Genomic DNA, 18,870 nt, shown 5'->3' with positions numbered 1-18,870 from the left:
TATGTAGATAAACTGGTAACTGTGAATGAGATGTTTGGCAGGCAAAACACTGCAGACAAAGAGTAGCTCTTTTTTAATTTAGTGGCACCATTTACACCTGCCTATATACCCCTCAGTGTTCTATATAACTCGATACCACGCAGCTTCTGGGAACAAACCTAATATCGATTGGCTCACACTGACTGCTCAGTGCTTGCCTATGGAACAGCTTCCTAAAGGTTTTGATCCCCGAGGTAAAAATGAACTTAGCTGAAGCAGTTTCTGTATCAACTGTCTGATGAAACCACCAGTGACAGATAGCCCTGTGTCTTCCATACTTGCCCTGCTGCTTAAGGATACTTTTTTTAAAAGAAAAGAGCCAAATGAAAGTACTTTGTAAAATTCCTGCTTACCTCGTGGGAGAAATCCACTCTGCTTCGGGAATGTTAGATGAAACCTGAGAAGGACCACAACCATCCATCATTCTCTCCTCTCCCCCCTCCCCCCCACAAAAAGTAAAAATGTCACATTGAAATTAAAACATTTATTTTACTGCTAGAGGCCCCTTCTTGGATAGCCACAGAACACAGCTCTGCGCTGCAGCAGCGTCACCCCATGCACCAATGCTAATCACAGCACGGCCACTCTCAGTCTAAGGCCAGGTCTACAGCTACCTGGAAATTTGGTGGCAGTCAACGGGAGTTACACAAGCTACACGTAACTCTTGTTGACTTCGTAACTCCTCTTCTACGCAGTGCCTTCACTGCACTGTGCTGACAGGAAATGCGTTCCTGTTGACGCAGCACTACGCCATTTGAGGGGGTGGTTTTATTGCATCGACTTCTGGACCGATTGAGCGGGTCTTCACTAACAGCTCAATTGATCTGGATACATTGATCTGACGGCGGCAGTCAGTGAAGACGTATCCTAAAGTGAGCACAAGGGCCCACTCCTCCAGGTCGTGAGCACCCCCAATGCCCACTAGCGTCAGAGGGAGCCAAGGGCCCCTCAGCATCTGGGAGGATTAAGTCAATAACAACGAGAAACAGATCTTCAATCTATCGCCTGTGGTCCAAACAGAGGCTATGTAATGGGACAAGAGACATAAGTGAGGGACATGAGAAAAATAGTGCAGCAATCAGACCATCAGATTTGTGTCTGAGGGCTGTCTACGCCTGAAAGTTGCATTAATTTAAGGTGTCATTTTAAACCATTTTTCTTCAACCAGACACTTGTGCTGATACTCATTTCAGTTTAAACCAAGCTTATTTCTGTTTATCTTAATTTAAGAATTGGTTTAGGCTAAATTAAAATAAGCCAAACTGAAATAAGAGGGCCCACACAGGTGCTCATACCAGTCTCATTAAATTAGTTTAATTTAAACCCATGAAGCTTGTGTGCATAGATAAGGCCTGAAACATAACTAACTTTTCCTAGTGAACACCTTCAGGTGATGATGCAACATTTTTGATGTAAGTAAAGTAAAGGTGATTAAATGTGGATTTGAAAGGAAGGATCATTCAGCTGTGTGACATGAGGGGAGAGGTGAATATGCAACAAAAGGAGAGTGTGTGTTAGAAAGAAATAGCTATGGATTGAGATGAGATGGGTACAGCAGAGAGAAAATAATTGCATTTTTTTAAAGCTCAGGATAGTAATTAAAAAAAAAAAAAGAGTAAGGCAGAATATGGGTATAAGACCAGACTGTAGGGAGGAGAAAATGTAAGGAAACAGAGGTGTATATAGGGAGACAGAGATTTAAATAAGCAGGAGAGGAAAAGAACTAAGTCCCTGACTAAGTCAGCAAGATATTTAAGCACATTAATAAATAAACAATACCTAGTTCTTATGTAGTGTTTTTCATCCATAGATCTCCAGGCAGTTACAAGGAAGATCAGTATAATTATCCCCATTTTACAGGGAAGGGAAGCTGAGGCACTGAGTGACAAAATGAGTTGCCCCATCACCCAGCTGCAGGACTAGGAACAGAAACCACATCTCCTAAGTCCCAGTCCAGTGCTCTATCCAATAGGCATCATATGTAACTCACAAGTAACTGTAAGCATGTGAGTAGTCCCAGTGATTTCAATGTCAAGGACACCACTTGATCTTAGCCACATAGGCCTGATGAACTGGATGACTTCTCATTATGTCTCACGTTTTCAGTCTCTCAGTAGGGATAATTAATAAGTTTGAGGTTTCAGAAAAATGAAAGCATTTTAATTTTTAAATTTTAATTAGTAGACATCAGGGGACATGAACATTTTAAAAAAACACACAACGGGGATGTTTGCATAATTGAGGTCTGAATATTCAAAGTTGAAGTATATTATATAAATATGTCTGTAGCGATCCAATACTGACCTGAGAAGTTACAGGTCATTGGACTTGATGTTTTGGTAGTTTCAGATGTCAATGTTTTTTTTAAACACACAAAAGTTACAGAACTTAAAATAATAATAATAAACCCCCACTGTGGCATAAAATTTCCTGTTGCAACAATGCCTCAGCCCTGCTCACATTGATTGTGAGTCTTAGAATAAAGCTGCTTTCTTCTTTAATACAGAATCTGTTGTATCATGAGGATATAAGGTTTCACTGGCTGCAACATAAGCACAATTATATAACGATGCTTCATCAACAATAACCATCAGCGTGCAGTGGTGAGGGAGGAGCAAGAGACATTTCAGGGATGGGCATTCCTGTTTATACACTGAGAAATGCACTATGCTGACGGCATGACAAAGGCCTCCCTGAGACAATGGATGCAAGATGGCTGGTTTTGTTTAGGATCAGCTGACCTCTGTTTCTTGAGAAACAATTCAGACTAACTTCAGGCAACAGGGATCATCCCATTTGCTAAGTAAATTTCAAAGCGCAATGCAACTTGTTAGACAAAGTGTTCCTCTTTGTGTTGCTGCAGCATGACTAAGGAGCTGCGGAGCAGGGTCTACATGTGGAGTTGCACCAGTTAAACTAAAAGGTGTGATTTTAAACCACTGTAGTTAAACTGGATGCAGAGGGCCACATTTTAAACCGCACTTGTACAAATCCTTTGCTTATAGGTTTCCATCTAGGCTGTTAGAAATGCTGATTACAGCAAGCCCTAGGGCTGCTAAGCCAATAACACGGAAGATAAGGACTTCATATCATTTCCTGTTGATAGGCACATCTTAGAGCAGGTAAACTAGCAGTGATGCAGAGTTCATTGATGGAAAATCAATGGAAGCAATCTGGTGTAACTTTAAAACCCTCCAGATTTTCAAACATCAAAACTGGTCACTCTGAAATCTCCACATAGATGTGACAACCCTCCTCCTTCTTAGCCCCTCCAAACAAAGGGACCCAGTACCGGCACGGCCCACTACTACAAACTGCTGAGCACCCCCAGCTTCAGTGGAAGTGAACGATGCTCAGCCCCTTGCAGGAGTGAGGCAATAGGTGCCCAGCAGAACTGCAGCAGCCCAGATAACGAGCTCATGCACAATGCTGTGTTATCCTGCAGTAGGCAAAGGATAAGGTTAAGTGATTTAGGACTCCCTTATGGCAACACAGTTTTACTTCAGAACCATTCTCTGACCTGTAGTGAAGAATGGACAGAGAGGGCACATTTCTCTCCCCGGCTGTGGCTGGTGATTTGCAGAAGAACTTGACATTTGGAAAATGCTTAGCTGAGACAATTAGTGTCTTAAAGGAATTCTAAAGAGTTTACCAAAAGTCAGAGGCTCTCCCACGGTCTGGCCTGTATAATTGTTTGTGTCAACGGGAATCTGAAGAGCAAACAATAGGCAGGGGGCCTGCCAGAGCCTCAAGTGCAGCTAAAACAGGAGGTTTTGTTTAACCTGCAGTTTCACTGGGCTGCCAGGCTGCTTACAGCAAAGGGTACAGATGACCCTGAGCTATGAAGCTGGGATCCAAATATTAAATGTTTCAGTGTTTGGATCTGGGGGTTTGGTTCAAATCACTATACAGATAGGGGTGAGCAGCACAAGTCAGATCAGACCAGATCCATCTTAGGTCCTCATGCCACTAATTCCAGAGTTCATGTGGAAGGGGTTGAGATTTTTCCTTGGGCCTTATCTATATTAGTTAGGTAAATGGAGTAGTTGAGCAGGATTTCACTATATGAATGATCTAGACATGTATTAACCAGTGCTTTAGAGAACTCTCCAATCTGACCTGCACTGGGCAATAACTGCAGCATGAGCTGCCAATGGGCAGGTCAGGTGGGATTTTTTCCTGATAGGCCCTCTTTAAAGGTGGTTCACTGTAGTTCTGAGGGGTGAAATCATTGTGTTTTTGCTCTTTTTGCTACTTTACAGTATATGGCAAAGGCCTGGCTCATTAAAAAACAGGCAGATTTCTCTTTCCCCCCTCCCCCCTTCTTCTAACCTTAGAAATATCAAGTCTGGTCTTTCCTTTTTTGCCAGAGGTTTTTCACAGAGGATGCAGCACTGAGAACTGGGTTACTCTTGGCCCTTAATTGAAAGGATGGAGCGTTTAACCAAAGCAACAGAGTTCTGCAACCCTGGGTTTTTAAAAACCCAGATTAAAAATCCCTCCCTCTCAATCAAGTTTCACTACCCTGGTATCTGATGTCATAACCCAAGGCATTTCAATCTGGGGGTTGCATCCCAAAAGGTGCCAGCGGATCGTGACCACAATGCCCTTCCAATATTACTAAATGGGAGGGGGTTTGTGGTATAGAAAAGGATGTGAAGCACTTTCAGACCTTGGAGTTCTCCAGGGACCCACACAGTCTTCTAAGGAAAAAAAAATCATAAGCAGACAAGATCTAAATTTCTTTAAAAAACCACAAACAAAACAACAAAACCTGAGTGCTTTTTAAAAGGAAAAAGGCTCATCTGTCAAGCTACCTCCTACACTCCTAAGGACCAAAAAAGCCACAAACCCAGTTATCTTTCCTTTGCAGATCACCTTTAAAACTGGTGGTTTAAAGCTCAGTCCTCATTATAACAAAGTCTTTCCCACAAACCATTTCATTTGAATCTGTTTAGCACATGCTGCTTGTGACAGAGGAAGATAAATGAGCAGTTATTTCATTCCAGTAGCTTCGTTGTTCATCTAACTATGGCTTTTGCCTTGCTAACTACATAGCTTTCTACTTGCTCATCTTCTGAGTTTACAAAACACAGAAGATAAAAATAGATGATTATGCTATTTAAATCCTAGTAAGCCTTGAGCTGATTAGAAGTAAAGACATGTAACTGTAGCCAGGATTGCATTAATTAGTGCGATTGGCCCTTCTGACTTTGTGATATCTACCTTGCTACGTTTGGTTTCGCTGCACTGCCTGCATTTCCTTATGAAGTGCGTACAATATCTTCTTACACAACAGTGTCCTTGAGAGAGTGGCATGTGAACTGGAAAATAGAGGACAGTAGCCTTTTGCTATACTTACCTGTAATTTTATGCATTCTTCTTCTACTGCTGCTTAACAGATAAAGGTTTCAGACGCGTTATTTGTATTACAGTAACATCTATAGGTCCAAACTAATATCAGGGGCCTCATTGTGCTGGGTGCTGCACAAACACACAGTAAGAAACAGTGCCTGCCCAAAATTGCTTTCAGTCAATGACCCTGATTGCTTCACTGTAGCACTCAAACATTTTTAATTTTAAACATGTGGTTAAGGCCCATTGACTTCAATGGGCTATGAGCACAAACTTAAAGTTACACATATTTAAGTGCTTTGCTGAATCAGCTCCTAAATCAGGGATTCTCAAATTGGGGGTCGGGACCCCTCAAGGGGTCACGAGGTTATTACAGGGGGGTCGCGAGCTGTCAGCCCCCTGCACATGCTGGAGCTGCGGCTATAAGTCCTGTGCATGGCTGACAGCCAGAGCCCTTCAGAAATGAGTGGCCAGAGAACAGCAGCTGCTGGCCAGGTGCTCTGAAGGCAGTGCCACCCACAGCAGCAGTGCGGAAGTAAGGGTGGCATATTAGGGAGGGTGGCAAGGCATGGGGGGTTGTCACAGCCTGAAATATTTTCAAAGGGGGTCTCAGCAAAAATGTTTGAGAAGCTCTGCCCTAAGTAGATAAGAAAGGGTAAGGTGAAAGGAAGCAATTTTCTGCTTCCTCAGACATATTTCTCCCTTGGACTCTCTTCTCCTTTTTTTTTTGATCATGAAATGAAATCATAATCATGTGTGCGAGAGAGTTATTGAATGACTGCCATAAAGAAGGCTGTGATATCAATATCTCAGTAATAGGACTTCACTTGGCGGGGGGAATAAAACAGTGCGAGAGGGAGGGGGAGCAAGAGAAGAACAGTTATTGCAGAGGAAAAAAAGACGGTCACTTACCTTGTAACTGTTGTTCTTCAAGATGTGTTGCTCATATCCATTCCATTGTAGGTGCGTGCGCGCCCCATGCATGGTTAACAGAAAATTTTTCCCCTTAGCAGATCCTGTAGGACTGGCTTCAGCACCCGCTGTAGTCCCATGCACGTGACACTGTATATGAGGCACTGCTGACCCTATGCCCCCTCAGTTCTTTTGCACCGTCAACTCCGGGCAGCAGGGATGGAGGGGAGGCGGGTAGTGGAATAGACATAAGCAATAAATCTCAAAGAACAACAGTTACAAGGTAAGTAACCGTCTTTTCTTCTTCAAGTGCTTGCTCTTGTCCATTCCACTATGGGTGACTTACAAGCACTACCCTGGAGGCAAGTTCAGAGTTCATAGGTTGGTTGACTGCAACACCGCCCTATTGAATCTGACATCATCCCTAGCCTAGCGATATCATAGTGGGACATAAAGGTATGAACCGATGACCATATAGCAGCTTTACATACGTCCTGCATAGGTACCCGCGCCAAGAATGCTGCAGAGAACACCTGCGCTCTGGTGGAGTGAGCTGTGACGTTGCCCTGGAGCATAACCTTCACCTGCTCATAGCAGAAGCGTATGCAGGCAGTTATCTAGGAGGAGATTTGTTATGACAAGACAGGTAAGCCTTTCATCCTTTTGGCCACCATGATGAACAGCTGCGTAGACTTACAAAACGGCTTCGTCCTCTCCAAGTAGAAAACCAGGGCTCTGTGTACATCCAGTGTATGCCATCTTCATTCCTTTTCGGAAGCGTGTGGCGTTGGGAAAAAACACTGGCAGGAAAATGTCCTGGTTGGTGTGGAATTGTGAAACCAGCTTGCGCAGTGTGGGTGAACAAGTATTCAAACCCTTTCGCGGGAATATAATACTTTTTCTCCACCCTTTTCGAGGTCAGGGGCAGGGAGGATGGAGTTTGCCAGACACCGTTGGCCAACTTTAGGACCCCTTCATGCACCAGCAGGGCGAACCGGGATGGTGCCACCACTGCCACTACATTAAACAGGTCATCTGTCTGCTCCTGCAGCTCCTCAGCTTCTAGTCCAAGGTTGGAGGCCACCCTTTTTAGGAGCTCCTGGTGCGCCCAGAAGTCATCCGGGGGAGCCAATGGATCTTCCACCAGTGCCTTGTCTGGGGATGAAGAGGATGACTGACCCCAGTGCTGGAGAGGCCGGCACTTCTGCTGAGTGTGTAGGAGCCCATGAAGATGTACCCTTCATGGGGTCCGAATCCTCCCCTGACTTGGAGTCATGGGCCTCTGCTGGTGGTGTGGGGGGCCCCAACTGCTTCCGTGACGAGACGAGAGAGTAGGGAACCGAGGTCACCTGTAACCTGCAGGGGGTCCAGTACAGCCATTGGGGTGGCCTTTGACCCTGAGGTCATCCTGGAGGGGCCGGGCAGAGACCTTGCCCTGGCCACTCAAGTCCAAGAGACTGGGTGGGGGGAGCCGCTAGGTCCTTTTCCCCCCTGGAATCGCTGGACCCTCTTGCCAATGACCAGCGTCGCCCTGAGCTTGACTATCTCCCCATCTCATGGTGCCAAGGGGATGAGTAGTGGTATCTGCGCCTCCTATGCTGGCACTCCCTTGACCAACGTCTTCGGGACGGGGAGTACAAGTCCAGTGACTGAAGGCTTGGACCGACTCAGTGAGGAGGACCACCCACGGTAAGAGGAGAAGCGGGAGCGGTGTCTGGGTGACTGGGAGCCTCCTGGTACTGAAGACCGCAGTCGGCGGGACTACTCCCTGGTGAGCGCCATGATGCTGGTGACTGGGTTCCGTGCTGCCCATGCGCAGCCGAACTCATCGTGCCAGTGACCGAGAGCGGTGCCGGGCTCTAGATAGGAAGCGTATGCTCAATACCGAGCAGGACCTGCGTCGACTTATCGATTCTGCTGCCCTTGGTGCCGTCGATCATGAATGATGCCTTGGACTGTCTGGGCTCCTCCGGTACCTGTGCTCTGTTCCCGGAGACCACCTCGGTGCTGGGGAACACATCCCAGGGGATCGATCTCTGCTGCGGTGACCCATTTCACAGAGAAGTACATTGGGGGTCTGGTGAGGTGTGCAGCCACTGGGGGGGAGCCCATCGGAGGTTTTCCCCTCGATGTGGGTGCCCTACCAATCGTCCTTTCCAACCGGGTCGACAGGATGCGAGGAACGGGCAGGGCCAACAGGTTGGCTGCCATCTGAAGCGTCTCCGGTGTCGATGGCACCGCAAGTTGTAGCAGTCCCCTTCTGCACTCCAGAGTTGGGGGGCGCTCTGCGGAGGGGCTCACCATGCCCGGCAAAACCTGCCACAGCAGGGGTTGCTTGGCACACTGACTCTGAGCTGCCCCGGAGTTCGACCCCGCGTCCCTAGCCTTTTTCCACATGGGGGAATTTTCTGGGCTTCTTCCTCTGTGGTGAAAAGGAAGCCCGGTCCTGCGCTGGAGCCAGTGCTGGTGGAGCACTCTGCACTGAGCCACTACTCTGACGCGGGTCTCAGGGCCGCCTCCATTAACAAGGCCTTCAGACGGATATCTTGCTCTTTTTGAGTTCTCTGTCTGAATGCCTTGCATATGCGGCACTTGTCCTTTCAATGAGACTCCCCAAGGCACTTCAGACAGTCTTCATGGGGGTCGCTAATCAGGAAGGCCTTTCCGCAGGATTTACAAGGCTTGAAGCTCGGAGCATAGGGACCTCCACCTGGAGTCAGGGTAACAGGATTACCTTATCTACTATTACAACAATAGCTAACAACTATTTAAACAACTACTTAACAAGTACTTATAAAACAAAGACTACAGCTAAGAGGCACTTGCTGAAGCAAGCAAGAACACAGTTCCAGTAACCGTCCGTGGTAGAAAGAAGGAACTGAGGGGGCATAGGGCTGGCAGCACCTGATATACCGCGCTGTGTGTGTGGGACTCCAGGGGGCACCGAAGCCGGCCCTACAGGATTTGCTAAGGGGAAAAATTTTCTGGTAACCGTGCACAGGGTGTGCATGCACCTACAATGGAGTGGACACAAGCAAGCACTCGAAGAACCACCACTGTTTAAGCAAAATAATTTTTGATAGCTGGCAATAATGGAAAAAAACTGTCTGAAAGATAAATAGATTAGTGCTTAAATGAGATCTCAAATCATGGAAAACCCTCTTCCCTCATGTGTGGTTATTTTTATAATTTGATTTATTAGAGATTTGGCAGAAGAAAAATGCTTTTGAACAAAAAGCATTCCATGGGTTCCCTGGCCCTTCCCCCCAATTGTCAGATTGTCATTGTCAGATACTGGGAAGCATCGTAAGTGATTAAATAATAATTGTTTACCTATTTCTATACCGTAAAGCATACACTTCAAGTGCTGTAAAAGTTGCCCTGCGTTACTCTCACAGTTAAAAGTCCCATTTGACATTTACATTGTCTTAGCCAGGACTCAAAAGAGATGCTTCCCTCTCGTCAGAGGGACTTTTGCTTTATCTACTAAATATATACTTACCATTTTATTTATACTAGTTTAATCAAATGGTAACACATCACTTGTGGCAGAGGCCAAAGAGAATTGTTAATATTAAATTGTTTATTTACTTAGCAAGTTACTCATTTTCTTTGGGGTTGGAATGTAATGCTGATAGAGCAGAAATAAAAAGGGTGTAGCAGAAGTAGAGGAGTTAGGCTATGGGTGATGAAAGCGATTATAGTCACCAAAATCTGCCATATGAAAAGACTGAAACAATTAAGACTGTTTAGTTCAGGGAAAGCTTAGTAAGGTTGGAAATGATAGAGGTACATAAAGCAGTGAATGGTATAGAGAAGGAGCTCCTGTTTAGCCTGTCTCATAATACAGGAATAACGGAATAACCAATGAAATTGAAAGGCAGTGCATTTAAAACTGATCCAATTATTTTTTCAAGCGTAAGGCATGGCTAGCACGTGGAACTTGTTGTTACAAGACCTTGAGGCCAAAAGCTTGGCAGGATTAAAAAAAAAGACTGGATATTTATATTGATAATGAAAATATTCATAGTTACATTCAGCAGAATAGAAAAAACCCATAAGGGCTGTAAACACTCATATGTCAGGGTATAAACCAACCTCTAATTGAGGGGATTAGGAACTTCCTCTATAAGCAAGTTATTGTGTAATTTTCTACTTCAGGACTCCTTGCACTTTTCTCAAAAGCATGTGGTACAGGCCACTATTAGTGACAGGATGCTGGACTAGAAGAACAGGTATGATCCAGGCTGGCAGTTCCTATGTCTACATAATGGAACAGGTCTATTGCTAAGAGTTATACCCAAAGTCTAATGCGTCCAATATCAAATGAATAATTTTTATGAATATTTAATATTTTATTTGTTGCTGCTTCTTCCTGTGCACATAAGGAATTCAACTCCCCTTCAAACCCTTCCATACCCCGCAGCCCTTTTTGCATGGTGTTTCACCACCCAGTCTGCTCAGGCGCTCTAAGGCTGCTGCTGCAGCTTGCCATAACTGGATTGCACAAATCCCAAAAATCCTCCCAGAACCACAACATAGCCCTTTCTTCCTGTTGTATTGCATCATACGCCCCACTCCTTGTGGCTTGATGGCCTGCCTTTAGTGGTATTTTGTTTCACACATTTTACTTATGGCATCTAATGCACTTAACTCTATATACACGAGTCACTTCACTGAGACTGCATGCAGTTAAGCACACATGTAAGTGTTTGCAATCTCCTGGTGACAGACTGGAGTTGGGATTTCCAAAGCTTAGAAGGGATTTAGCAACACAGCTCCCAGTACAAATAGGAGTTTCATAGACCCCAGACGGGACCATTATAATAATCTAATTTGATGTGCTGCATAACACAAGCCATAGAACCTCACCTAGTCATTCCTGCACCAAGCCCATAACTTATTTTTGAGCAATCGGGTATCTTGTAGAAAGACATTCAGTTGATTTCAAGGCTGCAAGTGATGGAGAAACCAGCACATCGCTAGATACATTGTTAAAAAGTTGGGCCTTATTTCTAGTCTGAACTTGTCTAGCTTCAGTTCCAACCATTGGATCTCATTATGTCTTTTTCTACTAGGTTAAAGAGCCATCTACTATAGGAAATCTCTTCCCCATGTAGGAACTTGTAGATCATGATCAAGTCACCTCTTAATCTGCTATTGATAAACTAAATAGATTGAGCTTCTTTAGTCTTTAACTAGAAAGCATGTTTTCCAGACCTCCATTATTCTAGTAACTGTTTTCTGTACTTGTTCCAATTTGTCAATAACCTTTCTCCTGTGAGAATTAGAGTGTAAATTAAATCCTAGAAGTTAATTTCATTAGCAGAACTCTTATCCCTTTAAATTAATACAAAACTCCATACACAAAAAAATGCTAGCAAAACAGAGCTTAGTTTGCCCATATAATACCTTTAAGGTGCTCAGTAATACCTGCCTTGCAGAATGGAAGGTGGCCTAGGTCAAATTTAAAACCTTGTTGGAAATGTAGGGAAAGTCACCTTGCCAATGACAGAAGGTGCAACCTCTCAGCTTCTCCTACTGCAGAAGTCGGCATCTAACCATTCACCTGTTCAGTAAATCCAAATGATATATGCCGGACAGCAGCTAGTAACAGCTCCAAAATACTAGATTTCTTTTTGTGTAAGTTATCCACTGCCCTTCTTACCCAGTGACATCATGGCCATGACAAAGGAGTTTAAAATAGCATTCTGTAAGGCCAAGCACTGTCCTATTTATACAATTTACATTTCCTGGCTTTGCCCAGCTGTCTGAGCTATCCTGTCCTTTTTGATCTGCTCTCAGATTTCTAATGTGTTTCTAAGCTGTTGTTTGGAAGGTATTGAGATATAAAAACAAAAGGGGAAATATTTTGAAGGTCGACCATATCAAGAGTATGATACATTCAACCTTCAAAAAGAAAAAGGCTAATTTTGAAGTTAGATAAGTAACAGATAAAAATAACAATGTATCATTTATATTATGTAATGTTTGTGTTTATTAAAAAAATTCATTACCATAAGTGCCTCCAGAAAACCAAAGACCCAGAGTGTTATGTTAAATCCTTGGAAAGTACTTGTATTCAGAGAGAAATCAGCATGGAACACAGAGAGATGCAAACCCATGAAAAGTCTTATTGAACTAACACTAAAACCAGCCAGGACTGGCTGAGCTATCTCCTAATAGTCTAACTCTATTGCTATGGCAACAAGCTAAGCTCTGTTGCTACGGCAACCTAGGCAATTAGGCAAGACAAAATACACAACATATTCCTCCCCCCTTAATGAAAAGGTCCGTTTAACAGAACAATCACTAAACTAGGGAATGAGGGTAGATTTCCTCAGTTCCCGGCTAAACCCCAGGGAATTATTCTGCCCCGTAACGTGGGTTTGCCCTAGCTAAAGATCCAGCCATTGAGGAGGCCTTCTCTCTCTAGGTGGATCACGGCAGACTTCTGATGTTCTTGCACCGGAAGGTGTTATTGGTTTGGGTCTAACAATGAACTCAGGACTCGTAGCTCAAACAGGGGAGGGGACTGTATCTGCTGCATAGGTGGATGGAGAAGGGGAGTCAGGAACGGGTGACTCTTGACTCGATATCTCACCAGTAATGGTGAGGTCAGGCAGTTCAACTGGAGATGTGTCCTTGGAACACGTATGACCTGGCAACAACTGATCTACATGCCGCCGCCAGGTGCGATCATCTGCAGTCTGGACAGTGTAGGAAACAGGTCCTGTTTGGGCGATGACTGTAGCAGGGGCCCATTTAGCTCCAGAAGCAGAGTTCCGAGCTAGGACAGGCTGTCCAGGACTAAAGGTGCGGTCTTTTGCTCTGTCTGCACGTCTGATGACTTGGTTTTGCTGTTGACGTTGCACAACTTGTCGTGCTTTGGCGGGTTTCAGCAGATCAAAGCAAGTGCGCAGCTGTCGTCCCATCATTAGAAAGGCCGAGGATGCATTGGTCATAGCATGAGGTGTGTTTCTGTAGAATAGCAAGAAGGTGTCCAGACGCTTTTGAATGGACGAATGTCCCCTTGCAGATTTTAAAGCTTGTTTCATGGTTTGCACAAACCTTTCAGCTAATCCATTGGTGGATGGATGATACAGTGCTGAAGTGATGTGATGTATCCCATTTGCTTTCATAAAAGTTTCAAACTCCTGAGAGATGAACTTCAGTCCGTTGTCACTCACAAGTTGTTCTGGCAGATAAACTAAAGATTTCATGCAGTTTCTGGATAGTGTTGATTCTGGACACTTTGTGATCAGTGTGAATACCAGTGAGACACGGAACGCCCGATTTGCAGATCAATAAGGTTTAATGTGCAAGGTTTTCTATAAATATACTAGTTAGATACAAAGCCTAAAATTAACTACAATATAACATACTCACTAAGCCTGGAGAGCTAAGCAGTTACTCAGAAGGCTGTATACAGGAATGGCTTTCTTCAGGGGCCCCGCCAGGGAGTCAGTGGAGCCTCTGGTCCGACCGGGAGTATCTCCCACGGAGTCAGGTGTTGATGGAGTGCGTCCCTTTGTCTAAGTGGTGACTACTTATACCCTTCCATAAACAACCTTCACCTAATTATCTCTCTCATTATCATATATGCTAATTACCTACATTGGGTTTCCACCCTTAATTACATTCCATTTTCACCATATTAATTGGGATCGTCAAAACAACATCTGGTGATAGGAGGGGTGGAGTAAAATTATGCCCCTTGGCAATAAAACAGTGTACCCCAGACAGTCAAGGATCACTTGTTCCCATCACCATTATCTGTGCGCAACTGCAAGCATACAGTATCTGTCTTTTGTCTTGTTATGTGCCGTGCTATGCAGAAACTGAGACATCTAAGGTTATTCAGTCTCTGCCAACTGGAAGATGTCATGCTACAGGGGGTCAGAATAGCCAAGCAAGCAACTGAAGCTATGCTAGGCCTGTAGGACAGTGGTCAAGCAACTCAGATTGTACTGGGCCTCCAACAGATAGTACTTTCAGCAGTAGTGGATGGCATTACAGAGACTTCTGGCCATTTAGAGTGGGCATCTACAACAACCAGGAACATGCATCCTTCAAATGGGCCAGCAAAATCAACGTGAATATGCTGCCACAGGTTTTCAGGCCAGTCCCATGGGTGTAGGAGCACCGAGGCGCGTTCCTCACACTCTGACATGAAGCACAAGTCCTTGCCTTCTCTTCAATGGTGCTGTCTAGGCCAGGCCACCAAAAGTAGCTTCGTGCAATTTCTTTCATGAGCACTATTCCACAGTGCCCTGAATGTAGCTGTTCTAACATCTGTGATCTCTGTAGTGGTGGAATAATGATGCACATCCCCCACAACAAGCAACCAGAATGAATTAATAACTCCATCCTCCTGGACAGGTAGGGAAGAAAGTCGGGTGAGACCTGAGAGTCCCGTAGAGATGTTCCATGCATCATTAGGTCCATAACTTGGGACAGTACTGTGTCAACGTGAGTTGCCTTCTTTACTTGAGTAGTAGTGATGGGTGTGTTCTCTACCTGTTCAAAGTAGAAGATTTCTTTCTGGCCAATATCTTGATGTTTAACTGGCAAAGGCAGCCTTGAGACCATCTGCGTTGCAGTGCAGTGGATTTCCGATATTTGATCTAATATGTGTGTGCAGAAAGCAACAATGCCCATTGTTGCATATAACTAGCAGCCAATGGTGGAATGCCTATGTGTGGTCTAAAAATTGATGTTAGAGGTCGATGGTCAGTGAGAAGTGTGAACTTCCATCCAAACAGATACTGGTGACATTTCTGAATTCCGAAAACAATTCCCAGTGCTTCACGTTTGATTTGGGCATAGGTAGTTTCTGCTTTGCTTAAGGTGCATAAGGCAAAAGCAATGGGTCTCTCCTCTCCCAAAAGCATAATGTGTGACATGACCACTCCCACTCTATAAGGGGAGACATTGCAGGCCAACTGTAGAGGTAAAGATGGATCAAAATGCGTCAGAACCTCTGAATTTAGCAACGTGTGTTTAACCTTGTTTAATGCAACATCACAGGCTTCAGTCCGCTTCCAGACCTTGTTCTGGCCAAGGAGTTCATGTAGTGGTTCTAGTAGTGTTGCTAACTTTGGAATAAACTTTCCATAATAGTTCACATGCTAACCTATCATGTAGGGTGTCATTTAACACATCATTAAATTCACAGTGCTCAGCAAGCTTCTTCAGAGCTGCTACAAATTGCGCAATTGTTTCACCTTCTTCTTGATTCCTTTTGTGGAACCTAAATCTCTCTGTAATTACCAGCGGTTTTGGAGAAAATGTGCCTCCAGGATTTTCACAATGTTACTATATGATTTTGTCTCTGGCTTATCACGGTGCACTAAGCTGCACAATAAAGTATAAGTTTCAGCTCCTACAACACTTAAGAAAATAGGCAGCTTCTTTGCATTTGTAATTTCATTTGCAATAACAAAGAGTCTCATCAAAAGGTCCCAGGGGCCCCCGTAAATGTAGCCATTGCTGCCCCCCCACTTTTCCCCTCTCCTTTCTTTCTCTTGCTTTTAGTGTCTTTTATTCGTGTGTGTTGGGGTCATTCACACACAATTGCTGGTGATTTCCATTCACTAGCACTCTGTCTGTTTGATGGTTCAAACTGAAACTAGTGTAAACAGCCCAGCCCCCAAAACAGCAAAAAAGGTTTTTTTCCCCTTACATTGACTTTTACTTCTTTGCTGGTGCAGCACAGGTCCATCCCATCCTCTGTTGCCACTTTTGTTATGCTAAATCCTTGGAAAGTACTTGTATTCAGAGAGAAATCAACATGGAACACAGAGATGCAAATCCATTAAAAGTCTTTATTGAATTAACACTAAAACCAGTCAGGACTGGATGAACTATCCCCTAATAGTCTAACTCTATTGCTATGGTAACAAGCTACGCTCTGTTGCTACGGCAACCTAGGCAATTAGGCAAGCCAATACACACAACACGGAATAGGACTATAAACAAGAAAGGGGTCTAAGAACTCCATTCTTCGGGCCTTATTCTGCTACAGGATACACACCCTAAGCTCTGACTGAGTAGACCCCTCATTTTCTCCAGATAGTTTTGAAATGGGTGATTTGTTACTTGCGTCTCCCTTGTGGCCAGGGGTGCTTTGCAGGCATCCTTGGCCATTAGCCTCCTTGTGTGGACTCCTTAAGCATGCCACAGTTTCTGTTGTAGCTCACACCACCACTGCCCAGGGCTGGTTTAATACCAAATAAAGTTCATACAACCCTCATAGGCCTTAATCACAAAACAATCCAAACAATCCTCAATGAATCTGCAACATAAAGTCCATAATTCTGCTCCAACAGCTCATAGTTTGCTCTGGTTCTTCTGCCATACCCAGAGTTCTTCTTCTGTCAGTCTACTCCATCCGAAGTCTCCAGTCCCAGTCTGACTGGAGCTCAGTCCTCTAGCGCTGACCTCCTTCTCTTTCAGGATCTCTCTCTTGTGCTGAGGGAGAAAGCAGTCTATATATTGATCTCCTCTACAGAGCTCTTCCTGATTGGCTGGAAGAACGGGGAGCCCTGCCCCTCCATCCACTACAGGGTTCCTGATCCTGGGCCCTTGAAGGAACTGTCTTGGGTTTTTTCCCCCATCCAGCTTTTAATTCTCTGGGACTGCTTCCTCTCTTCAGCTATCAGGCCATTTCCTGGGTCTTTGTTCAGTCCATCTCCCTGGTATGGGGTCTACTCTATCCTTAAAAGGCCAGTAAACCCTGTTGAAGGCTTTCGTATTAATCACTCTCAGCATACAAATCAAAGAGATTCCTCCAACTGCAGCTGGTGGCAGAAAACAAAGGTGAGCTCTCTCTGCCTCCAACGTAGATTCTGCCACCAGGACTTAGCTGCCCATATTGCACAGGGCAAAAAAAGAATTCTGGTCACAATCCCCCAGTTGTATCAAATTGGCAGTGCTGGCAAAATTAATAGCTTATTTTTGTCACTGAAGCAAGCAGATTTGATTCAAAGACATAATGGCTTCTATGTGTTAAAGATTGCACTTTTAGGTAGGTTCCTTTTTCACCATAATCGCACTTACCAGAGGGCTTTGTTTAAAAAAAAAAAAAAAAAAAAATCTCTTCCTTTACAGTAATCGTAGGAAGACACCAATACCTTTTAAATTAAAATAACAAAAAATGGCTGAAGAAACAGGAAATCCCCCATCTCAAAACACAGGAGACTGAGACAAGGAAGCAGTGCTCCACATTTGAGTAAGTGACAGAAGTTGGGGCAAATTCTATTTATTAGAAAGTGCTTCCTCTTAACGTAACATTAGTTTAGCTATGAAAATGGTATATCACTTAGTGCATTTTTGTGAAGTAATTAATGGAGCTTTCCTTTAAACAATTGAGAGTCTCCAGCTGTGCCTCATTTGCTCTCCCATTCATCTGCTAATTAGTTTTTTCTTTTTCACCGTTGGTGGCCCAGACTGTTGGCTTCCTCAAGGGAGGGGATGTGCCATTTATGGTATGTCTACACTGCAGCTGGGACCAAGCCTCCCAACCCAGTAGACAGTTGCCTAGCATGATGAAAATAGCAGTGTGGATGGTGCACAGACTTGGGTTAGCCTTCGCACTTTAGACCCAGGAGGTTGGTGGGCATGAGAGCCCGAGCTCCTACCCAAGCCACAACATCCACACTGCTATTTTTAGCGTGCTAATGCAACAAGTGTGTCTATCCAGGCTGGGAAGCTCGCTGCAGCTACGCTGCATGCCTCCACTGCAATCTGAGGTGTGATTGCAGCAGAAGATCTGAGCTAGCTTTACCTGCACCAAACACAGCTAAAAATAGCACTATGGGATTCAGTGTGGGCTACCAAAGTAAGTACATACCCTGGGGCCTCAGACTGATTGTATAGCCCACACCGAAGTCTGTGCTTCCACATCGACGCTTCTATTTTAGCCATGCTAGGGCAAGTAAAGCAAGCATGGATATGTCTACCCATGCTGCAGTCATGCCTTGGATTGCACTGTAAACATTCCCTTAGGAAACTCCATGAGGTTCAGCTCAGAGCTTGGAGGGTTGTGCCTCCCCTGGCAAAATTTAAGATCCAATATTTACTATCCTTGCAGCTTCACCAGTGCAGTGCAGACTGTAGCATATTCAAGGCTCAAATGCTTTAACCAACCTCACATTAGGGTTGGACCATGAGGTGGTGTGAATATCTAAGCCCTGCTACCGCCAGTGATGGTGCGTCAGTGGTGAAAAAGAGGTTTTAAACTGGCCAGTGTGGATACACTTGAGCTATTGCCCCATCCAGAGAGAAGGTTCTCCTTCTCACCCAAGAGCCAGAGGCATAACCCCACAATCACATGCATCTCAGGAAGTCTGTGCGGGGGGGCAGTGCTGCTATAATCTGGGCTCTTACCGACAAATGTTTGTTGATTAGCCACACCTGTCTGCAAACTTGGAGGCGATGATGCTGTGTTGAGCAGTCACACTGCAACCCTTACCCTCAAAAAGCAGCATTTGCAGGACCTGGAGAAGGAATGTGCCATTGGGGCTCCTCCTTTGTGTGCCCGCATCACCCCTTCAACACAAT

Source organism: Emydura macquarii, unplaced genomic scaffold, assembly GCF_026122565.2.
Source record: "Emydura macquarii macquarii isolate MOO-44397 ecotype Brisbane River unplaced genomic scaffold, CSIRO-AGI_Emac_v2 contig_2676, whole genome shotgun sequence".
In the NCBI taxonomy this organism is placed as follows: domain Eukaryota; kingdom Metazoa; phylum Chordata; order Testudines; family Chelidae; genus Emydura; species Emydura macquarii.
The sequence above is the reverse complement of the archived record's forward strand: the minus strand, read 5'-3'. Positions refer to the sequence as shown.